The following is a 20,365-nucleotide window of genomic DNA, read 5'->3' on the forward strand; positions in this document are numbered from 1 at the left end:
TTCCTGTTACGTTCGCTTGCTAAGCGAGAAAATATGACTGCGCTGTAACTTATAGCAACAATTAAACACTTCTATAGTCACAGTATTTAGGGACTATAAAAGATGATACTTCTTAGAAAGCCGTGTTCCTGTATCTGAGGAAATTTAAAATCACACAGTGTTACTACTGTATTTTGTTAGCGAATGAAACAACAAATTAAAGTGAAGACCTTGCATCCCAAATTTCTGTGTGTTCCGGAGACGAGAGTGGGAAGGAAATCTACAATTATTGGTGGTGATCAAGATGGCAGTGACCGTCAGAAAAGGTACTTGGTTTGAAGAATGACGCCAGGCTTAAATTCCTTTGAGCTAGTTGGCGGTTAGGACTAGCCAAGCAATGAAAACCTACCAGATCTGCAGAGTTTCCTCAGAACTCACCCATATGACGGACAAAACTTGCAGGGTTGAAGTCGATAACAGTGCCTACTCTTACTGTCTGTTCTTTCATTGCTGGGACCGAGTATTTAAACAGAACCCAGCAGGATCTCGCAGACTCACTTTGGTCGGTATTTTTGGAATCAATACGTATGTCCGGGGTTCCGTCACAGACGACATTGTGAACAAACGCCAGCAACTAACGTCGGCACAATACGACACGATGCTGTGGCCTACTGGCTGAGTAATGCGCTATCATGCTAAACTGTTCCTCCTGATTGCTAGTACTTCTCTCACTCTCTCTTTCTTGTCTCAACCTTATGGGCCCTTCAGAGATTGCATTTCTGTTACTTTTGTTTTAACTGATGCTTGATGACATGAGAACTTGATACTGAACGCTAGTGCTCACTTTTCTCCCGATTCCATTGCTTAAAATACGTTTACTGGTGCCTTGTAGATTAAGAAGCCGAATTTGGGCTCTTCGCACTGTTACGACAGCGGTACTGTCCTTGCTGTTCATCTACACCCATATGATTAGATTCGAATAAGTGTTCAGAGTCACTGCATGATTCAAATTTCCAAGTAGGATTCAGTCACATGCTTCCAGGCCACACGGTATGGCAGCTGCCTCGCTGGGTGTCACTCATTAGGTGGGCGGGCGATGTGTAATATCGCAACAAGAAAATATACGGAGCTGCAGAAACAGACACTTGAACTTTCGGAACTTGGACTCTCTCATTCTATTGACAAAAACTTAAGTTCAGAGTGTTCTTTACGGCATAGTCCTCGATAGCGGTGACATCCCGACAAAATGTTTCCCAATCTATCACCTGCAACTGAGCGCTGCTGACACAGACAGCCTCACGTGGAAGTGTAGCAGGGTCTTCAGAGTCCAGCGTAGTGAAACTACGAGTCCAACAGGTGCGTCGGTGAAAAGAAGGTAGTTAAGTGTAGCTGGTGCTGATCTACATCAAAGAGAACTACCTCCCACTTGCTCTGGGTTCTGGTATGACACCATCGTTATACACTGAAGCGCCAAATGAACTGGTATAGGCATGCGTATTGAAATACTGAAATATGTAAACAGGCAGAATACGGTGCTGCGGTCGGCAACGCCTATATAAGATAATAAGTGTCTGTCACAGTTGTTAGATCGGTTATTGCTGCTACAGTAGCACGTTATCAAAATTTAAGTGAGTGTGAACGTGGTGTTACAGTCGGCGCGCGAGCGATGGGACACAGCATCTCCGAGGCAGCGATAAAGTGGGGATTTTCCCGTACGACCATTGCACGAGTGTACCCCGGATATCAGGAATCCAGTAAAACATTAAATATCCGACATCTCCACGGCCAGAAAAAGTAACTGCAAGAACGGAACCAACAACAACTGAAGAGAATTGTTCAAATTGACAGAAGTGCAACACTTCCGCAAATTGCTGCAGATTTCAATACTGGGCCATCAACAAATGTCAGCGTGCGAAACACTCAACGAAAAGCCATCAATATGGGCTTTCGGAGACGAAGACCCACTCGTACACCCTTTATGACCGCACGACACAAAGCTTTACGCCTCGCCTGGGCCCATCAACATCGACGTAGGATGTTGATGACTGGAAAAATGTTCCCTGGTCGGACGAGTCTCGTTTCAAATTGTATCAAGCGGATGGACGTGTACATGTGTGGAGACAACCTGATGAATCCATGGACCCTGCATTTTAGCAGTGGACTGTTCAAGCTGGATGAGACTGTAGAGGTGTGAGGCGTGTGCTGTTGGAGTGATATGGGATCCCTGATACGTCTTGATATGACTCTGACAGGTGACACGTACGTAACCATCCTGTTTCATCACCAGCATCCATTCATGTCCATTGTGCATTCCGACTGACTTAGGGAATTCCAGCAGGACAATGCGACAACCAACAAGTCCAAAATTCCTACATAGCGGCTCCAGGAACACTCTTCTGAGTGTAAACTCTTCCGCTGGCCACCGAACACCCCCGACATGAGCATTATTCATCATATGGGATGCCTTGCAATGTGCTGTTCAGAAGAGATCTCCACCCCCTCGTACTCTTACGGATTTATGAACAGCCCTGCAGGATTTATGTGTCAGTTCCCCCCAGCTCTAGTTCCGACATTGGTCGATTCCATGCCATGTCGTGCCGCAGCACTTGTGTGTGCTCACGGGGGCCCTACAGGTTCATTATCAGGCAGGCGTACCACTTTCTTTGGCTATTTAGTGTTATTCTCAAGGCAGAGGATGTGCGTGGCTGGCGATCACGAGGTGTGGTTACATAAGCGGCGGAGCCACCATACCTCTAATGTCGATGGCAAAGATACAAGTACATGTGTCCCAATCTCTCGTATTTCATTCTCGTGAATCATTCGCAAGATATATGATGGACACACCGTAATATTCGCACCGTCTTCTTTATATATAGCTATTCAAAATTTACCCAACGGTATTTTGAGAGAACTACGTCACACTTCTTTCTCGAATTCCGATTTAGATTTCCAGAAAATTCTTGTTTTCCTTTAGTATGGACCATACCAACCTGTTACGATCCCAGCAGCGTGTGCCTGAAATCATTCTCTGTAGTTGTCGTGCCTGCTTCTTAAATGCTTCAAATACTGCAAAAATACTCTATAATTGATTGCACTAGAGTTCTGTGCACGATTTCCGTAATGCATGCATTCCATTATGCCAGAACCATTCCTACAAATTTAGTTCTAACATTCGCCTTCCCTAATACAGTCTTTACTTGTTTGCCCAATTTCGTATTGGTTCTTAGTATTACTCCTGAACACTGATACAGTGTGACATGCTTCCATGCAAGTATGTAATTATTCATATAGGTTTGAGACATCCCCTTAGAAAAAGTTGTACAGGACTGTGCTTAAACTGACACACAATATTTTTAGCGCAACGAGATCTGACTTTCAAAAATCCCTACAAAAGAATGGCCCTGACTAACATTAACCTATACCTTTCACAAATCACTTACCTCACAAAAATCTTCGTTACTCGAACTACTGCACTACAGCGAGCGCCACTACTGCCAGCTAAATAAAAGATTGAAACTACGGAAGGCACTAACTACTGATAGGGATAGTTAGCAAATGAAAGATTTTAATAGAGAACAAACAATGTATTTACCTTAATAATCATAATATATATGTCATCCAGTCTTACAAATTTCAAATCTCCGCCATTTCTCTCCCCACATCCACACCACTGCTGGCGGCTCACCTCCTACTGCGCAACGCTACGTGCTGTTCACATCCAGCTGCCCAACACTACAGTGGCAGACAACAATGCAAACTAGCCACAGACTGCACACAGCAAAGCCAGTAATTTTCATACAGAGCACTACGTGGCGTTACCAATATAAAAACCTGAACAGCCTACTTACATAGCCTACTTACAGGTTAAATGTGCGCCCCCAGTAGCTGAATGGTCAGCTTGACGGACTGTCAGTCCTCTGGGCCCAGGTTCGATTTCCGGCTGGGTCAGGTAATTTTTCTCCCACCAGGGACTGGGTGTTGTGCTGTCCTCGTCATTACCCTATCATCCTCATCGACTGCAGGTCGCCAAAGTGGCGTCAAATTAAATGACCAGCACCCAGCGAACGGCTTGCCTGATGGGGGGTCCTCGCCATACGATGAAATAAATAAAATAGGTTACAGCCACATCTGCAATAGTTATAGAAGATAATCTTCAAACTAGGCTGAAAAATAAGTAACACATTGGTTGTCAAAGTTGCTTGTTGGGTGATACTCCTTTTACGTTTCCCATATGTGGGGCAGCATAAGGACTTTCTACTGACTTATCGAAATAATTCAGCTTAAGTCAGCGTATAATGAAACCCTATGAGAACCTTGAGCCTATTTTCTGTATCTGTTACATACATAAAGCACAGTGTATGTGTATATGTCTGAGATCTCCTTCCAAGCCCATGAATCTATTTCAGTCAAATCTGGCAAAGAAACAGTAGGCCTCAGTAGTTTCAGCACTGCGAGGCTACCTACCTGCAACAGGAGTGGAGAACAGGAAAAAAAAGTGTTTTTTCCAGCCCCTGGCATGTAGACTGTCTATCACAACAGGCATGTTGTTTGGGAACAGTAGTGGCCGGCCAATTCAACTCGTTTGCGCAACATACATGTCAGGGGCAAGAAATGGTTCTCTGGGCTCTGACATGTAGGATGCCCTGCATGAAAAGTGTGTTGTGTTGGAGTGGTATTTGCCTGCTTTGTTAAACTGTGTTGGAGGGGCTACACATGACGATGAGGATGGCTGGCGACGTTGGGCAGAGAGAGGGTAAAAGGAGGAGATGCTTGAAGTAGGTGAAATGTGTGAAGGAGTTGCGGGCAGGTGGAAAAGTAAGAGGGGGGGGTAGAGATGGAGATACTCGTAGAATAGAGAGGGGGGAGGATATGGTCAGAGAAAGGGTACGGAAGATAAGGCCAGAGAAAGGGCTGGATGAAACGGACAGAGGGAGGGGGAAGAGGAAATGAAGAGACAGAGAGAAGGGGAGAAGCAGATAAACAGATCAGGTGGATTGACAGAGGGAGAAAGAGGTTGGACACAGAGAGGGTGAGGAGAAGGTGTGTTCAATATGTGTGAAATACATATGTGGGTGAAGCCATGGGGAAAAGGCTAGTCTGCAATAAAGCATAGTGTCGCTGTCTTACGTGGACTGACAATAAACTATCTTTCTTGACACAGAAGCAGAATCAAGCAGGAGCAACTTCTCAAAGCTGCAGCAGAAGAGAGAGATAATAAAAAAGAATGAAGACTGTACGAGGCAACTGTCGTTTTCGATAGCACCATTCCAGCATATATTTAAGCGGATTAAGCTAATCACACGAAGTGTACGATGCTTGTGTATACAGAGAACTCGCAGCGCTATAAAATAATAATGACATGAAGGTATACCTGCAGAGGATCGACCCTTGGTGGATAAATTGGCAGTTGAGTCTCCAAATGTAATGTGTTGCAGATAAATAGAGGGAATATTCGTTATTGTGCGACTACACAATTGTCGAACAACCACTGGAAAAATGACATCCATTAAATATCTGAGGGCAGGCGTACAGAACGATTTAAAGTGGAGCTATCACATAAAACTAATCGCAGGTGAGACAGTTGCCAGAATGAAATTCCTTGGAAGCATCCTCAGACAGTGAAGTCCACCCACGAAGGACGTAGCTTACTCGTCCGACCGTTAGTTGAGTATTGCACGTCATTGTAGGACTCATATCACATAAACTGATCGAGGAAATAGCGAATATTCAAGAACACGAGCGCTTTTCGGCACAAACTGGTTTAGCAATAGTGAAAGTGTCACTGATATGCTCAGACAATTTCACTCACAGACGCTACAAGAGAGGTTTTGTGCAACATAGTGTTGTTTCCTCTTGAAAATACGATTAAGTCAATATGTTGCTTCTTCCTATGAGTATCTCAGGAAACGGCCATGAAGGTAAAATTACAGAGACCCGAGCTCACACGAAGGCATACCAACAACCATTTTTGCGGCATACAATTAGCGAGTGGAAAAGGAAAGAATGGTGAATGGGTGACACAGTGTACCCTCCACCACACACCTCAAAGTGACTTGTGGAGTATAAACGTAGATGTAGATGTATATTAGGATTGATGGCGAGAGTGAACGTTGGTGGAGAAACGAGAGGAGTGACGGGTATGAGTGAGGAGAGTAAAGGCGGGGAATATGGTTGTTGGAGGGAGCTGAGAAGATAGGGGTGGGACCCTGGTGTAGAAAGGAAACGAACGGTTGTCATCAGGTGTATTACCAATGTAATACAGTACTACTTGCAAGATACATACACTAAAGTTAAACAAATAAACAAAACTAAAAACTTGTGTTTGTACTGTATTTTAAAAGAGATACGCGTCTCGTGATTATTTCCTATCAGATGAGAGAGACTTCTGGAACTGGTACAACGAACTACTGATTACTAGAATTAGCGAGGCATATTAAAAAAAAAAAGGGGCCGTTTACCTGAACTTTCCGCCACTTATTACAGAACACAATACTAATATGGAACACACACATTTTCCTGATTTGCTAGAACATACTATACACATACTGTTGAGAACATCAGGAAGAAGATGAAACTGGAAATGTTTGAAAGCAGTAAAGATAGAAACAGAATGTCAGCGTCGTTTGAATGACGTAACACGATTTCCCTTTTCATTTATGTTAAATTAAGTTCCAGTTATCCAAATGTTTCATTACAATTGTAAATTTAACGCAATTTTTCATATTTTGTTAAGTGTAACATTTCCATCTCACCATTTTATGCGTGTTCCGTATACATACCAGTATTCTCTTTGTTTGCGACATTTTCCCAGTAACATTACAATGGTCCAAGTAGCCCAAAGACTGTTCTAAATTAGATCAATAAAAATGTACAGAATATCAACACAAAGTTTCCTTTATAATACATCGGAATCTTTGCATATAGACCTATTTAAATGTTTGCAGACGGCCGATGTGGCCAAGCATCTCTAGGCGCTTCAGTCTGGAACTGCGCTGCTGCTAGGGCCACAGGTTCGAATCCTGCCTCGGGCATGGATATGTGTGATGTCCTTAGTTTTGTAACACCCCACCCATCACTTATCTGGTTTTTGCGTGTGTTCACCCAATCTAATTGAATAACAGATCAACCGAGAGTGCAAAACAGCCGCAATATTGGATAACGCAAAGAAAGTAATAAGGCCCTATGACTCCTGATTAAACTGTGGTGGCAGTGTTGACATTAATTGATTCAGAATTGATCCTTTTTAATTAAAAGGGGTGCACATTGATGTTATATTTAGTTATTGAACACCAGATCCAAATGTTGAACATAAAATTAATTAAGGAAGTGACTTGGGATTTCAACTACTTGATTGAAAACAGATACAGTCGATTAGCACAAATTTATTTTAACTGACGACCTTCAATCATCACATTACATGACTCTCGTAACAGGCAGTGGGTATAAATTGTGTTTACATGGAGTCAAGCACGATAAATCAAAATTGATTCCTATCGACTGACCCAGGCGTAATGCGAAGTGCGAGAAGAATTCTACAATCCATGAAACCATCGTGGAAACTTTGCCGATGTGATCCAACAAATTAATCAGTGTCCTAACTCAAGCCGGAGCAGGCACAATATCACCGAATTCAGCGTTGCGGGGCTCCATCATTGTACGGACGTCGGCCGACCTCGTGGTGCTGCAAGGCTGCACTCCTCTATCCACTCCTAGCTATCTTGCTCAGTACATAGCAGAACCAAAACTTTCTATCTCCATGCTAAATCGTTCCATTTGCTAAGTCCTAAACTGCCGAAATGCTCATTCTCTCTCAGGCAAGCTGAGTAAAGAACTCCACGTCCACACTCTAGGCAACCTGGGAACGGACAACCTCTACAGAGACTTATGCCAGTCCACTCTTGGCCTCAGTTTCCCTGGCAGCAATATCACTTATGGCAATTGCAGCGCCAGTCACGTCAATAATGCGTCGCTTCCCAGTGTCGACCAGTGCCTGCTCTGGGAAATGAACAGATTCCCACAAAATTTCCCTTCCTCTCAACTTCTGCTATTTAGCTCGTCACAGGCCATCAATCAAGGTTAGCATCTGCATAAAACACCAGTTTTTCCGAAATTCTGACTCCCAGGAGAGTACTTCAAATTCCTTGGTCCTACATACCCATCAGAGACCGGCGTAGTTCATTCTGTCGCTCTTCACCTGATTTACTTCAGACTCTGCTGACTGTGACTTCAGCGTGAAGTTGCTATAGTCACGAACACGCATATATCGGCCTCTGTTGACCTGTTCACCGTAGCTTTGCGCGGCTTTCTCACATGTTTCACTCAAAATGGGATGACGGACATTTATCAACAGGCGTAGAAGTTCTCCGTCTGTTCCCGGTACACCAGCATCTGGTCAACCACCCAGTCACTGTCACTCATCTTAAGGCAGCTGTTACCGCTTTCTCAGAGTTTGAGCCGCCCTAAGCTGCCTATTGTCGCTTCCCTTCGCCGCTCCTCAGCCGTGCTGCGTTGCCATCCAGCCGCAGTCAACTCTGAATACTTGCCTGGGATAACCTAGCCTCCAGTAAATTGACGTGTTTCCACAAAGTTTTTATGTCGTGTGAATTACTTTAAAACCATCACCCAACATTAATTATTCCGATTCGTCCATACTATATCCTCTACAAGATGCATTGTGCCTTGTCAGACATTTTTGCTCAGCCCTACCTTTCGCTCAATGTGAGTTCAGTGATCTTTAATGACTTCATGTAAGCGGCATAGTTCTTGCCATCTTACAGTATAGTTAGGTTTAAGTAGTTCTAAGTCTGATGACCGCAGATGTAAAGCCCCATAGTTCTGAGAGCCATTTGAACCATTTTAAATGTTTGCAGCTCATGTGAAAACGTTACGAATGCAGTGGCATGTGCTGGTTGTAAAGCCATATAAGTCATTTTTTTTCTGTGACCAGTTGACTGATGATGAAATTAAATAAAAATAGCTTGGAAAATGGTTACTGCCGCCGATTGCAAACTGTGTTGTAATTAAGCTTTTGTGCCCAAAAGGATCTACAGTTATCCAGATTCATTAACAGATGTCTCGAGTCTATGGGCCTACTGTAATGACAAGGTTAGAGAATGGTGGGCACGTAGTAATGTGAATGATGAAGAAAGAAGCGGTCGCTCCATTTCCTAGATGGATGAAATCGTACAATAGGTGAACCGAAAACAGTTTTTGATCGACAACTGACGATTGGTGCCTTAGCTGATGAATTTCCTCCTGTTGGACACACGCTGTCCGCACAATCCTCACGGAGTAGCACGGACCGGATAAATGGTGTGCCATGTGGCTATCAAAGATGCCTATCGACGAAACGAGCAGCAAGGATTTTCGTTGGGAACATATGAAGCGTCCACCATATACTTCCGCACGCGGAGGCTGTTGCCTCTTTCCGCACTTGAATATATGACTTGATGAACAACTTAAGATGAAGAGGAACTCAAGGCCGTCCTTGCCTGCCGGCTGAGTAGCGAAGCAGAAAGCTTCTGTGCACCGGGTTTGAAGAAACCAGTGCAACATTACGAAAAATTAAAAGTCTATGATGATTAAATCGAAAAGTGAAGTAGATTTGTGTCAAATTAAACCAGCGGATAAAGGCTTTTCAAAATGGATACACAGGATGGTCAGAAACTGTTGCAGCATAGGCTGTGATGAAAAATATTTGTGAAGGAAAAAAAATTCGATACCTAGCGCTGTTTCCAAGATAATTAGCATTGAAGTTATCCAATCAGGCTGTTACGAGAGCAAATTCAAATAGCCAACTAGATGCCATTAGTGTCCGTTGTTCTTGTAGACGATAGCGTACAAGACTACTAAGGCTTGAGGTTTTGGTTCGCGTTCGATTCTCACTATCGTCCCATGTCCGATTTCTGCATCTCTCTCTCTCTCTCTCTCTCTCTCTCTCTCTCGTCTCGTTTAAGAAAACCAGATGAAGAACACGTTTGGCGACACCGTCTCTGTCGGGGCGCTTGAATTTTAGCGCGAAACGGCCTGATTGGCTAACTTCAGAGCTAATTAACTAGGAAACGGCGCAACGTATCGAATTTTTATCTTAAGAAATATTTTTCAGCACAACCTACGCTGCAAAACCCTTACGAGCTCTTCAGACAGTTCCTGACCACCCTGTATCCCGCTGGCCATTAAAGGTGAAACATGAGGAAAGATAATTAACGAAATTTTGCTAATTGCACGTAACAGTGCAGTAGGAAAAATGCATGATTAAATTTGTAGGTGGATTGGGAGTAAGCAGGGTGCGACATTCAGTACACAGAGCTGCCAACTCTGGCAACACCTGTACCAGAGTTGATCAATGATAGTGGCTGGCAAATGGTGGACGGCCAGATGTCTGCAGTGGGGGATAAGTCTAGAAAAGGTGCTGGCTGGGGCAACGGGTGAACACCCTCTGTTTTGTGTTAGATCAAAACAAGGACAACGTGCGACCTTGAGTTATCATGTTGAAAGATAATGTCAGTAGGGCTGCGAACGTTGGGCATGTCCTCCAGTCTTAACACGTAAAAAATGCAACAGCTGCTATCCAAATTACTGCCTACGCGAACAAGGAAGTTATGGCGTTATGTACTCAACGGCACCCCTCAGCAGTGCGCTAAGTACTGGGGATGTATGACCATGATGAATGAAATCTGACAACGTTCGCCCTCTTCGGAGCTTATACACAGGGACACGTCCTTCGTGATGCTGTACGTCCACCGTGAAGTCGGGAAAGACGATTTGATGCCACTGTTATTGTAGCGTAGCCATTGGACGCCCTTCTGCGTGCCGCTTCAAGGGAACAGGTCATCGCAGTGTTACTGTGGATGCTTCTCTTGTGGAAAACAAGCCGCCTATTTCATGACTCAAGATGCGATCCTGAAGTTTCCTCCTTTCTTACAGGAGGAGTGACGCAATGTTCTGAAAAACAACCAACATTCAAATGTGATTTCGGTATCAGTATGCCGCTCTGTAATGTTTTCTTGCCGGCCGCGGTGGCAATGCGGTTCTAGGCGCTGTAGTCCGGAACCGCGATACTTCTACGGTCGCAGGTTCGAATCCTGCCTCGGGTATGGATGTGTGTGATGTCCTTAGGTTAGTTAGGTTTAAGTAGTTCTAAGTTCTAGGGGACTGATGACCTCAGATGTTAAGTCCCATAGCGCTCAGAGCCAATGTTTTCTTACATTATAAGTGTAGATGACGTTAGTTTGAACTACGTCGAGCTGTTACGCTTGAAAGGAGTCTGCTGGGGCACACTTGTATGTGGCACTCGAATATGATAAGACAGTTCGCTTGCAGACGCGAAGTGTTAAGACGTGCTACGCGGACGCTCTTCCGTGCGACGCTTGTGTTTACCTACTAGTGCACGCGCGTAACAGCTTTCGTTTGGTACGGTTTTCTGTTAGGCACATTAACACATGACATTACTATCGCTGACGGCAAGCCCCGCCATGCATGGTGGGGTGCATGGAGAAGGGGGTGGTGACTTCGACGCCCCTATGCGACAACATCAACAACAACCACCTGCCCAGCGGCTACATCCAGATGCAGCACCCTAACCAGCTCCTGCAGGAACTACATTGGACGACACGACGGCTGTGATCAGCCACTCGTTAGCAGTTGTTCGGGGAGAATCTGGAATACAGCCGGCAGAAGAGCATATGGATTTAGCGGAACAGGATTCCTCCAGCTTCTCCGCTACGAGAAACAAGCGACAAAGTGAGGTCAGTCTGGATTTAATAAATTCCAAAACCTTCATAGCAGACGCTAATCAACTCTTACCTGTAACTGACGTTTCAAATGTAGCTGACCCCCTGTAGCAACTGCTTCTGGGCTCACTCCTAACCAACATGCTGCAACTAACACCCCTCCTGTGGGACCTGCACCTACTCTGAGGTCTCTCAACTTTTACAAACGTACAGATAGGGGACCATTCGTAGTTTACATGGAATGTTTGGACAAAAACTTAGGCCGCTTGCCCCCTATGGCACTAGGGAAATTACTGCATATTTCCTTGCCAGAAGTGAAGAATTCTATCCTTAACATCTCTTCAGCAGGGAAAACAAAAGTTAAGGTGGAACTGAAAACCCCAGACAAGGCTAATTTCCTAGTTACCAGTGAGGTATTAAAGTCAAAAAATATAGAAGTTTACATTCCTTCCTTGGTTGTCCATAAGCTGGGAGTAATCAGGAAAGTAGACACCAACCTTGAAGAAGCGGAGATTTTGGAAGTCGTACAATCCTCCCTTGCCTGTTGTAGGCGTTCGGAGGTTTACGAAGAGATATGGTAAAGACCAAATCGTTAAATTGCAGACCTGTTTGTTAACCTTCGACTCTGAAACCTTACCGGAAGCCGTGTCTATTCACGGAACAAGATGTCCCGTAGACCCTTATGTACCAACTATCAGGCAGTGCTTTAATTGTCTTCGTTACGGGCACATCAGCAAACAATGTCGATCTCAGATGAGATGCATTAAATGTAGTGGTCCACATAATGTTGAATCCTGTGTCTCACCTATCACTATTTGCGCTCATTGCGGGGGACAACACGCATCCACTGACCGTTCCTGCCCGGAATACCATATACGGCGACGAGCTCAAGAATTAGCTTCGTTCAACAACATTGACTTCAGGGATGCGCTATCTATTGCTCGTATGCCAACCTATGCATCCGTCACCGGGGTTCAACAACATCACTTGCCGGCTCCGATCATTCCTGCTCCAACAAATTTGAGCTCTCCGGACTTTCAAAATCCACAACTCTTCCCGCCGCTGCCCGCCGCAAGCATGCAGAGTCAACAACGCGGAAGTGGGGACGCAACTCAGTGTGCAACTGTGCCCCAGCAGACACACGTCGCTTACCGGCCTCCCCGGCGGCAGGCGCAAGTAAACAACCAAAGTAACGTTCGTGAGTGGCCTCAGTACCGCAGCCTGTTATATCCCACGCAACATTCATTCACTCCTGTCAGCCAAAATCCATACCAGCCTGCTGCTCACAGATTAGCAACCCCACAAGCGCCGAATCAACGACAGCCTCAAGGTCATGCTGAACTTATAGATAAGATAATAAATGTGATTGATATTGTCATACAAAACATGAGACAAAATAGTGCTATGAACAATTCCGATATCCGGCACCTCGTTACTGGCATATTTCAATCTCTCTCTCCCTAAATTATGGCGGCTTTAAAAGTATTGCAGTGGAATGCGAAATCGGCAAATTCTAATAGAGAAAGCTTGCAACGAGAACTGTTCGTAAGTCAGTCTGATATCGTTCTGTTATGTGAAACTTGGTTCAAATTCGAACGAACTGTTCGCTTTCAAAATTATTCTATAGTAAGGGAAGACCGTCTCGATGGGGTGGGGCGGCGTAGCTACACTGGTAAAAACTTTGCTGCCGCATCGACCACACCCGTTACACGTACCTGTCACCAACCTTGAATTAGTTGCTGTGGAGATACGAACTGCCCACAGAACCTTTACAGTTGTCTCGTTGTATAACGCTCCCCACCACAGTATCGTGGAAGATGACTGGAGACAATTAATAAGTCAGCTTCGTCCTCCCTTTATCGTAGCTGGAGACGTGAATGCCCACCATGTAGCGTGGGGAGGAGACGTGACAGACAGGAACGGCAGGACCTTGATAAGCGTTATCGAAGATAATAACCTAGTGATACTCAACGATGGCTCTCCTACTATGATAACTTCACCTCTCCGTAGACCCTCCGCAGTTGATGTAACTCTTTGCACGCCCTGCTTTACTGAAATAGCTAATTGGTGCGTTAAAAAGGATTCAATGGGATCCGATCAACTCCGAATAGAGTTTCACATTAACATCAACGTCGATACTACACACATCTGTTACTCTAATAGTTCGTGGAAAATCAAGAAAGCCAATTGGGCCTCTTATAAGGAAACGGTTCGGCGGGCACTCGCAAATACGAGACGTGACTTACGGGACGAAGATGCATACCCAGTTTTACTCAACGCTATGAACGTCGTAGCTGGTATCAGCATCCCTAAGAAAAAAGAGTTTACAGTAATGAAGCACCGTTCTCCTCCTTGGTGGAATTCTGAGTGCTCTCGGGAAGTAGCGAAGCGACGACTCGCCTTGAAAACCTATCGTCAGAATCCTTCATTGGACAACTTCTTGGCTGTACAAAAAGTGAATGCGCGAGTTACCAAATTCCTGAAGAAAACCAAGAAGGACAGTTGGAAACAATTTTGCCTGTCCCTAAATAATGAAACCAGTATGGCAAGCATCTGGCATAGAATAAAAGCTTTTAGAACAAGAAGACTGTCTTCCTCCCCTCCTGCTACCACGGCCTGGTTAGAGGAATTCATAGATACAATCGCTCCTCCCACGGTGCCATTTTTAAACCATCGGTTCCCTGCTGAAGAAGACCACTATCATGTTCTCATTCGTCCTTTCTCTATAGAAGAACTCGAAGAAGCTATTAAAGTATCGAGCGACAGTTGCCCTGGTATTCATCATATACATTGCTCTATGCTTGCACACCTGCCCATAGAAGCGAAAGACTTTCTCTTGAACATTTTTAATCAGTACTGGATGAAGAAAGACCTCATATCAACATGGACGACGCAAGTAATAATTCCAATTCTCAAACGTGGTAAAGATCCAAATGTCGGTACTAATTTTGGACCTATTGCCCTGTCATCGTGTGTTGCAAAAACACTGGAACGAATGGTAAAAAGGAGACTAGAATGGTGGCTTGAAAACAGTAATTTGTTGCCTCGGAGTCAATACGGCTTCAGAAAAGGCAAAGGGACCATGGATAACCTGTTTTTGCTTAATATGGATATAACGTCAGCCTTTCAAACGAAAGAGACAGCAGTGGCAGCTTTTCTTGACGTTAAGGGTGCACATGATCACGTACAAATACCGATACTCTTGGACAAGTTGGCAGGATTCGGAATTCCTTCACGGATGATCTACGGTATCAATACCCTGATTACTCAAAGAACGATCTACGTCCGTTTCAAAGGTACCATGATCGGACCTTTTTATGTCTCCCAGGGCTTGCCGCAAGGTGCAATTTTAAGTCCTCTCCTGTATACTCTATATACGCACGACATAGAACGCATACTTACTCCCCCCACAAAAATCCTACAGTATGCTGATGAAATATGTGTTTATTCTAATGCTGCTTCATATCTTCAGGCCAAAACGGCATTAACCACAACCATCGCACACATCGATGAGTGGCTCTCTATCAATGGGCTGGAGATCTCGGCTGATAAATCAGCAGTCGTTCCCTTCTCCAAATCGACGACAGCTCGCAATGAAGATCACATTACCTGTGGCAAGTACACCTTCCAAATAAAATCTCACGTTCGATTTCTGGGGATGATTTTTGACTCTCGGTTAAGCTGGGCGCCCCACATCCGATCCACCGTTACCAAGTGTGAAGAAGGTTTAAATGTAATCAGATCACTCACTCGTGTCTGGTGGGGAGCGCACCAGAGTGTTTTACTAACCATGTACCGAGGGATAATTCGATCTCGATTAGACAATGGCTGTCAATTCTACCACACTGCATCAAAGATTCATCTCTCCAAATTAGATACTCTTCAATATAGAGCCATTAGTACCTGTCTTGGAGCCATACGATCGACTCCCACCAACGCCCTTTTAATAGAAGCAGGGGAGATGCCCTTGAGCATTAGGCGCCAAATGTTATCGGACAAATTCTACATTCAAGGCATGGCCATTGTGGACAGATCCGTCTATCAAAGTAGAGACTGTATTTATCGACTGTGGATTGCATCCCACAGAAGGAATAAAGTGCCAGCCGTTTGTGCCAGCTTTGACACTTGGTCACCTGTCATACATTCTATACGGCGTTCAGCGCATCTACCTGTTTTTGAATATGATCTTCAAACGCTCTGCTCCCAGATCTCAGTCCATTGTTTAAGAACGACCTGGCTGGACAGTACTAATGTCAACGTTGGCTTCAGTCGTCTCGTTCAAGCACAATGGCCGGGTTTTCTCTGTGTATATACCGATGGCTCCAAAATTCCCCAAGAAGAGTGTACAGGATGCGCTTTTTTCTGCCCTCAGATCCAGATCCGCAAAACCTTCAAACTGCCTACGAGCACTTCTATTTTTACGGCGGAGACAGTGGCAGTTTCGTCTCTAGCACTTTCTTCCCCAAGATACTGACAGTATCTGACTCGCAAAGCGTTCTTAAAAACATTCAGAACAATCGATGGAACAAAACGATCAACAGTTGGATGTGATACCTGAATATATTCGCAGCACACGCACGGGCCGGACGATCCATTTGTTGTGGGTATCTTCCCACTCTGGTATCCTCTGTAATGATGAAGTTGATGCATTAGCCAAACAAGCGGCAACGTTAGGCACCGTCCTGGATCTGCACCTTCCTTATACAGACTACATACGTGCAGTCAAGGATCACGCAAGACAACAATGGCAGGAAATGTGGAACGTTTCTCAACAGACAAAAGGCGGTTATTACGCAGTGCTACAACCTCGGATTCCTTCACAGCCATGGTTCATGAGGACACATCTGGACCGATCCACGATTTCTACCATCGTAAGACTCTGCTTCGATCATGCCTCTTTCCCACAACATCTACATCGGATCAACGTTTACAGTTCACCAGCATGTTAGTGTGATCCTGAGTCGGAAGCTGATGTCAACCACATCTTATTTATGTGCCCCAAATTTGACCGTGAACGGTTGGTCTTTTTGAAGACATTGCTGAGTATGGGCTACCATCTTCCTCAATCAGCTTCTTCTCTTTTGTGTACTAAAGACGTTCGTCTATATAAAGTGATCGTTAACTTCATCAAGAGTACTGGTCACAATCTGTAGGTTTTAATGGTGTACGTCAATTATAAATATGTCTTGTTCATGAAGATATTTCAGAATTGGTGTGAATTGTAAGCCAAGACACTTTTAATTATTTTCCAATACAATTCAATACAATTTTTAAAACAGTATGTACAAAACTGTAACAGTTAAGCATTTTATTCTTGTAAATATGCATTTCTGTATTTGTTTATTCAATTATGTGTACATTGTCACTATGTGTTGCCGATGGCTAAATTGAGTACACACTTAAAGGCCAAATAAACAAACAAACAAAAAAATATGATAATAACGTTAATGTAAACTAAACTGAAACTATGATATTATAAACGATGTACGTCTCTGGCAGGCTTTATAAAGCGGATCGCTGACTGTGTACGACCGCAGAGCCAAAGATACTGCTTCTGGTCTGAGTTTGTAGTGTTGGAGTAAGAGAGCGCTGGGCGCACAGTCGTAGGTAGTTGTATGTGAGCGAAAGACGATAGAGTAGGCAGTTTATGTGGTGTGCTGTGTGAAGCCACCAAGTGTTAGATTAATTTAAGTGTTAGATTAATTTAGGTATGTCAGTATTGTTGGACGTGAAAGCAGAAGTCTCCATACAAGCAAGGCAAAGACGTTAAATAATTATGAATTTTGATTTGCCCGCGCGTTAGTACAGATGAGTTGGCTGATAAATTGTAATTGTTGGGTAACCCCAGAATGTACGTAATCTGATTTGATAAAAAGGCTAGTTAGATATTTCACTTTTATAATGTTTCTTAGATTTGTTAACAGGGCTATATCAATTTTATGATTTGCATTTATGCTGGTTTAGTTAGTTTATGCGTGAATCACTTAGTAAATATGATATATAAGTTTTTTTGACCAACGCAACTTCAACTGTCAAATGGTTTTGAAAAGCCTGATTGAATTTGAAATATAATTGTGCTAAAAATATCTGAAGTGTTAGTAATTCACCATAATTAGTGCCGCCTCCCTATCCAGGTCATATATTATTCAAAGAAGCTAGATTTTCTTAAATGCTCTCATTTATCAGCCAAAGGAATTTCATGTGTATCTCAAGTATGGCCATCATTGCACACTGCTGAGCCTACAGCTATCAATCTTTTTTTTTTATGAGAGACCAGAATATCTCGCTTTCCACCGTTGCTCCTTTAGAGGTAAGACAATTTAATTTGTTTATTATGTGCACAGGGGCCAAAGTTACCAGTTTTGAACAGGGACAGAGGATTCAGTGCCTAAGGGGCTGAATGTATTTTGTAGTGACTGTATTTCTTCATTGTTACTGTGAGCTGCATTGTCCAATCAGTTCGTATAAAATTTTCCTAACAATAACACAGAGTAAGCACACCACTTGGCAGCTACAACACGCTACACGATAATTCGAGTTATGTATCAAGTTTTGTATCCAGTCCGCAGTCACGCATTAATTCAGTGTACCACAAAGCAGATCAAGTAAGACAATTTAAATATTTGTATGTACTCGCCATCATTCAATGTATTGCGTACAAAGCAGAATAATTTTACTAAGTGTCCATAAATATTTTATTAAAAAAAGTTACATGCTGAAACGTTAATCGTTTGCATATGAGGATGTACACTGTCCGAAGACTAATGCAACACCCTGAACGAGTCTGTTCGGTGGCACCAGGACATAGACAAAATGTGCATGCTGAGGGGTCACATGTTAGTGTTTCATTTGTCACGATCATCGGCGATCCGATGGCGGTGTGAAAGCCCCTCTATACAGTTCGTTTTCTGACCCTGCTGTCAATAACTGTGCTGAGTATGGAGGTGAACAGTGTTCGCAAAATACATTTTATGGTATAACCATGCCCACCTGAAGAGTACGTACTCCTGCTGAACAGCTTCAGCTATTAGAACGGGGTCACATTGTGGCCCTGCGGGAAGCTGGATGGACGTATCTACGGAGTACTGCACATCTTGAGTACAATGTGTCGGTGGTTTGTGGAAAATTGCCTCACCTGTAGACGAGGTTCTGGACGTTCGCATAGCACAAACGCACGTCAAGATCGAGGTGTTATGCGAGTAGCGCTGGCTAATCTAACATCATCCAGGGACAAAATCCGATCACATGTAGCACCTGTGTTTCATCTGGGGCCATTGGAAACCGTCTACCTGCAACAGCATGGGATCATGCGTGCCATTGGCGAACCTGTAATGAGACTGCAAAGCTTGGCTACTCTCGTGTCGTGGAAGACTTGTCGGGGTAGTGGAATTCTCTCTGTTGTCGTCAGTAATGAGAGTGGCTTTTACTGCATACGGGTGACGGACGTACACGTGTATGGCATACACCTGATGAACTGTCTGTTCCTGACTTCATTCGCCCACGACACGCAAGTCCCACCGCGGGCTTACTGCTCTGGGCAGTCACTAGTTACAACTCGCGGTCACATTTGGTGTTTATGCGAGGTCCGCTGTATAGCGCAGACTGTTTTATCCACGCTACTGTCATTTATTCGACAGGAAGGTGATGTGCTTTTCCAGCAGGACAATACACTTCGACATACAGCTTCTCGTGGTATACAACAACTGTCATAACCAGCACGTTCACCAGATCTCTTGACAATCGAGATGATGATGAGGCAAAGTACTCGTTCTCCAGGGCCTGCGAGAAACACTGCCGAACTGCCACAACAGGTGCAAGATATTTGGAGCAGTCTATAAAAGGATGCCATTCGGTATCTTCATGGTCGCTCTCATGCGAGAATACACGACTTGGTTGCCGCAAGCTGTTTTGACAGCTTTTACTGTGACGCCTGTGTTTCATTTGGTCTGAACTTGTTTATCATACACTCCCACAATGATAAATTACCTGCCACCTCACTTGTCAATAAGGAGACCTTGTCCTTGAGGGTGTTGCATTTTTTTCGGCGTTGTATGTATCTAGTACGTACCATGTCAGTTTGACGCCTATTGCGAGGCGCCTCCATCGTGTTGCAGTTTTAATGGCCACAAGTGTACCTTAGTCTTCCAATAAGTTACACCTCCCGAAGTAAAAGTGTTGTATACGATGAATTCACCGTAGAGCTCTAGGCACGCCACTGCAGTGGGAGAGGCGGCACGGCGAGTCTGCCGCTGCGCGCTCCGGCACCGACGGCGCCTTCCCCGTGGGCCGCAGGCTGTGTGTTGGCGGGCCACGCGGACTTCCTGCGGGCAGAGCGGCTGCAAAGGCGCCACGAGGGCGCCGGCCTTTGTCGGTGGCAGTGCGGAGTGCGGAGTTGTAATTTGAGGCCGCGACTGTGATCTGCGCGAGGAGACCGGCGCCCGCCGCATCCCGCCTGCGTCTGCTTTACCCGCGTAAATCCCCCCGGAATGCCGGGCGTGCTTCCGCTCTCCTTAGTTTCAGCCGTCCACTGTGGGCGTATGTTAATTAAAAAAATTCTTGCATTCGATTTCTCCATAAGCACAATCTTCGGCAAAGGATAGAACTATGCATGTACTAATGTTTTATTTTAAGAGAGATACGAAACATCCCTTCAT

Source organism: Schistocerca cancellata, chromosome 2 (assembly GCF_023864275.1).
Source record: "Schistocerca cancellata isolate TAMUIC-IGC-003103 chromosome 2, iqSchCanc2.1, whole genome shotgun sequence".
In the NCBI taxonomy this organism is placed as follows: domain Eukaryota; kingdom Metazoa; phylum Arthropoda; class Insecta; order Orthoptera; family Acrididae; genus Schistocerca; species Schistocerca cancellata.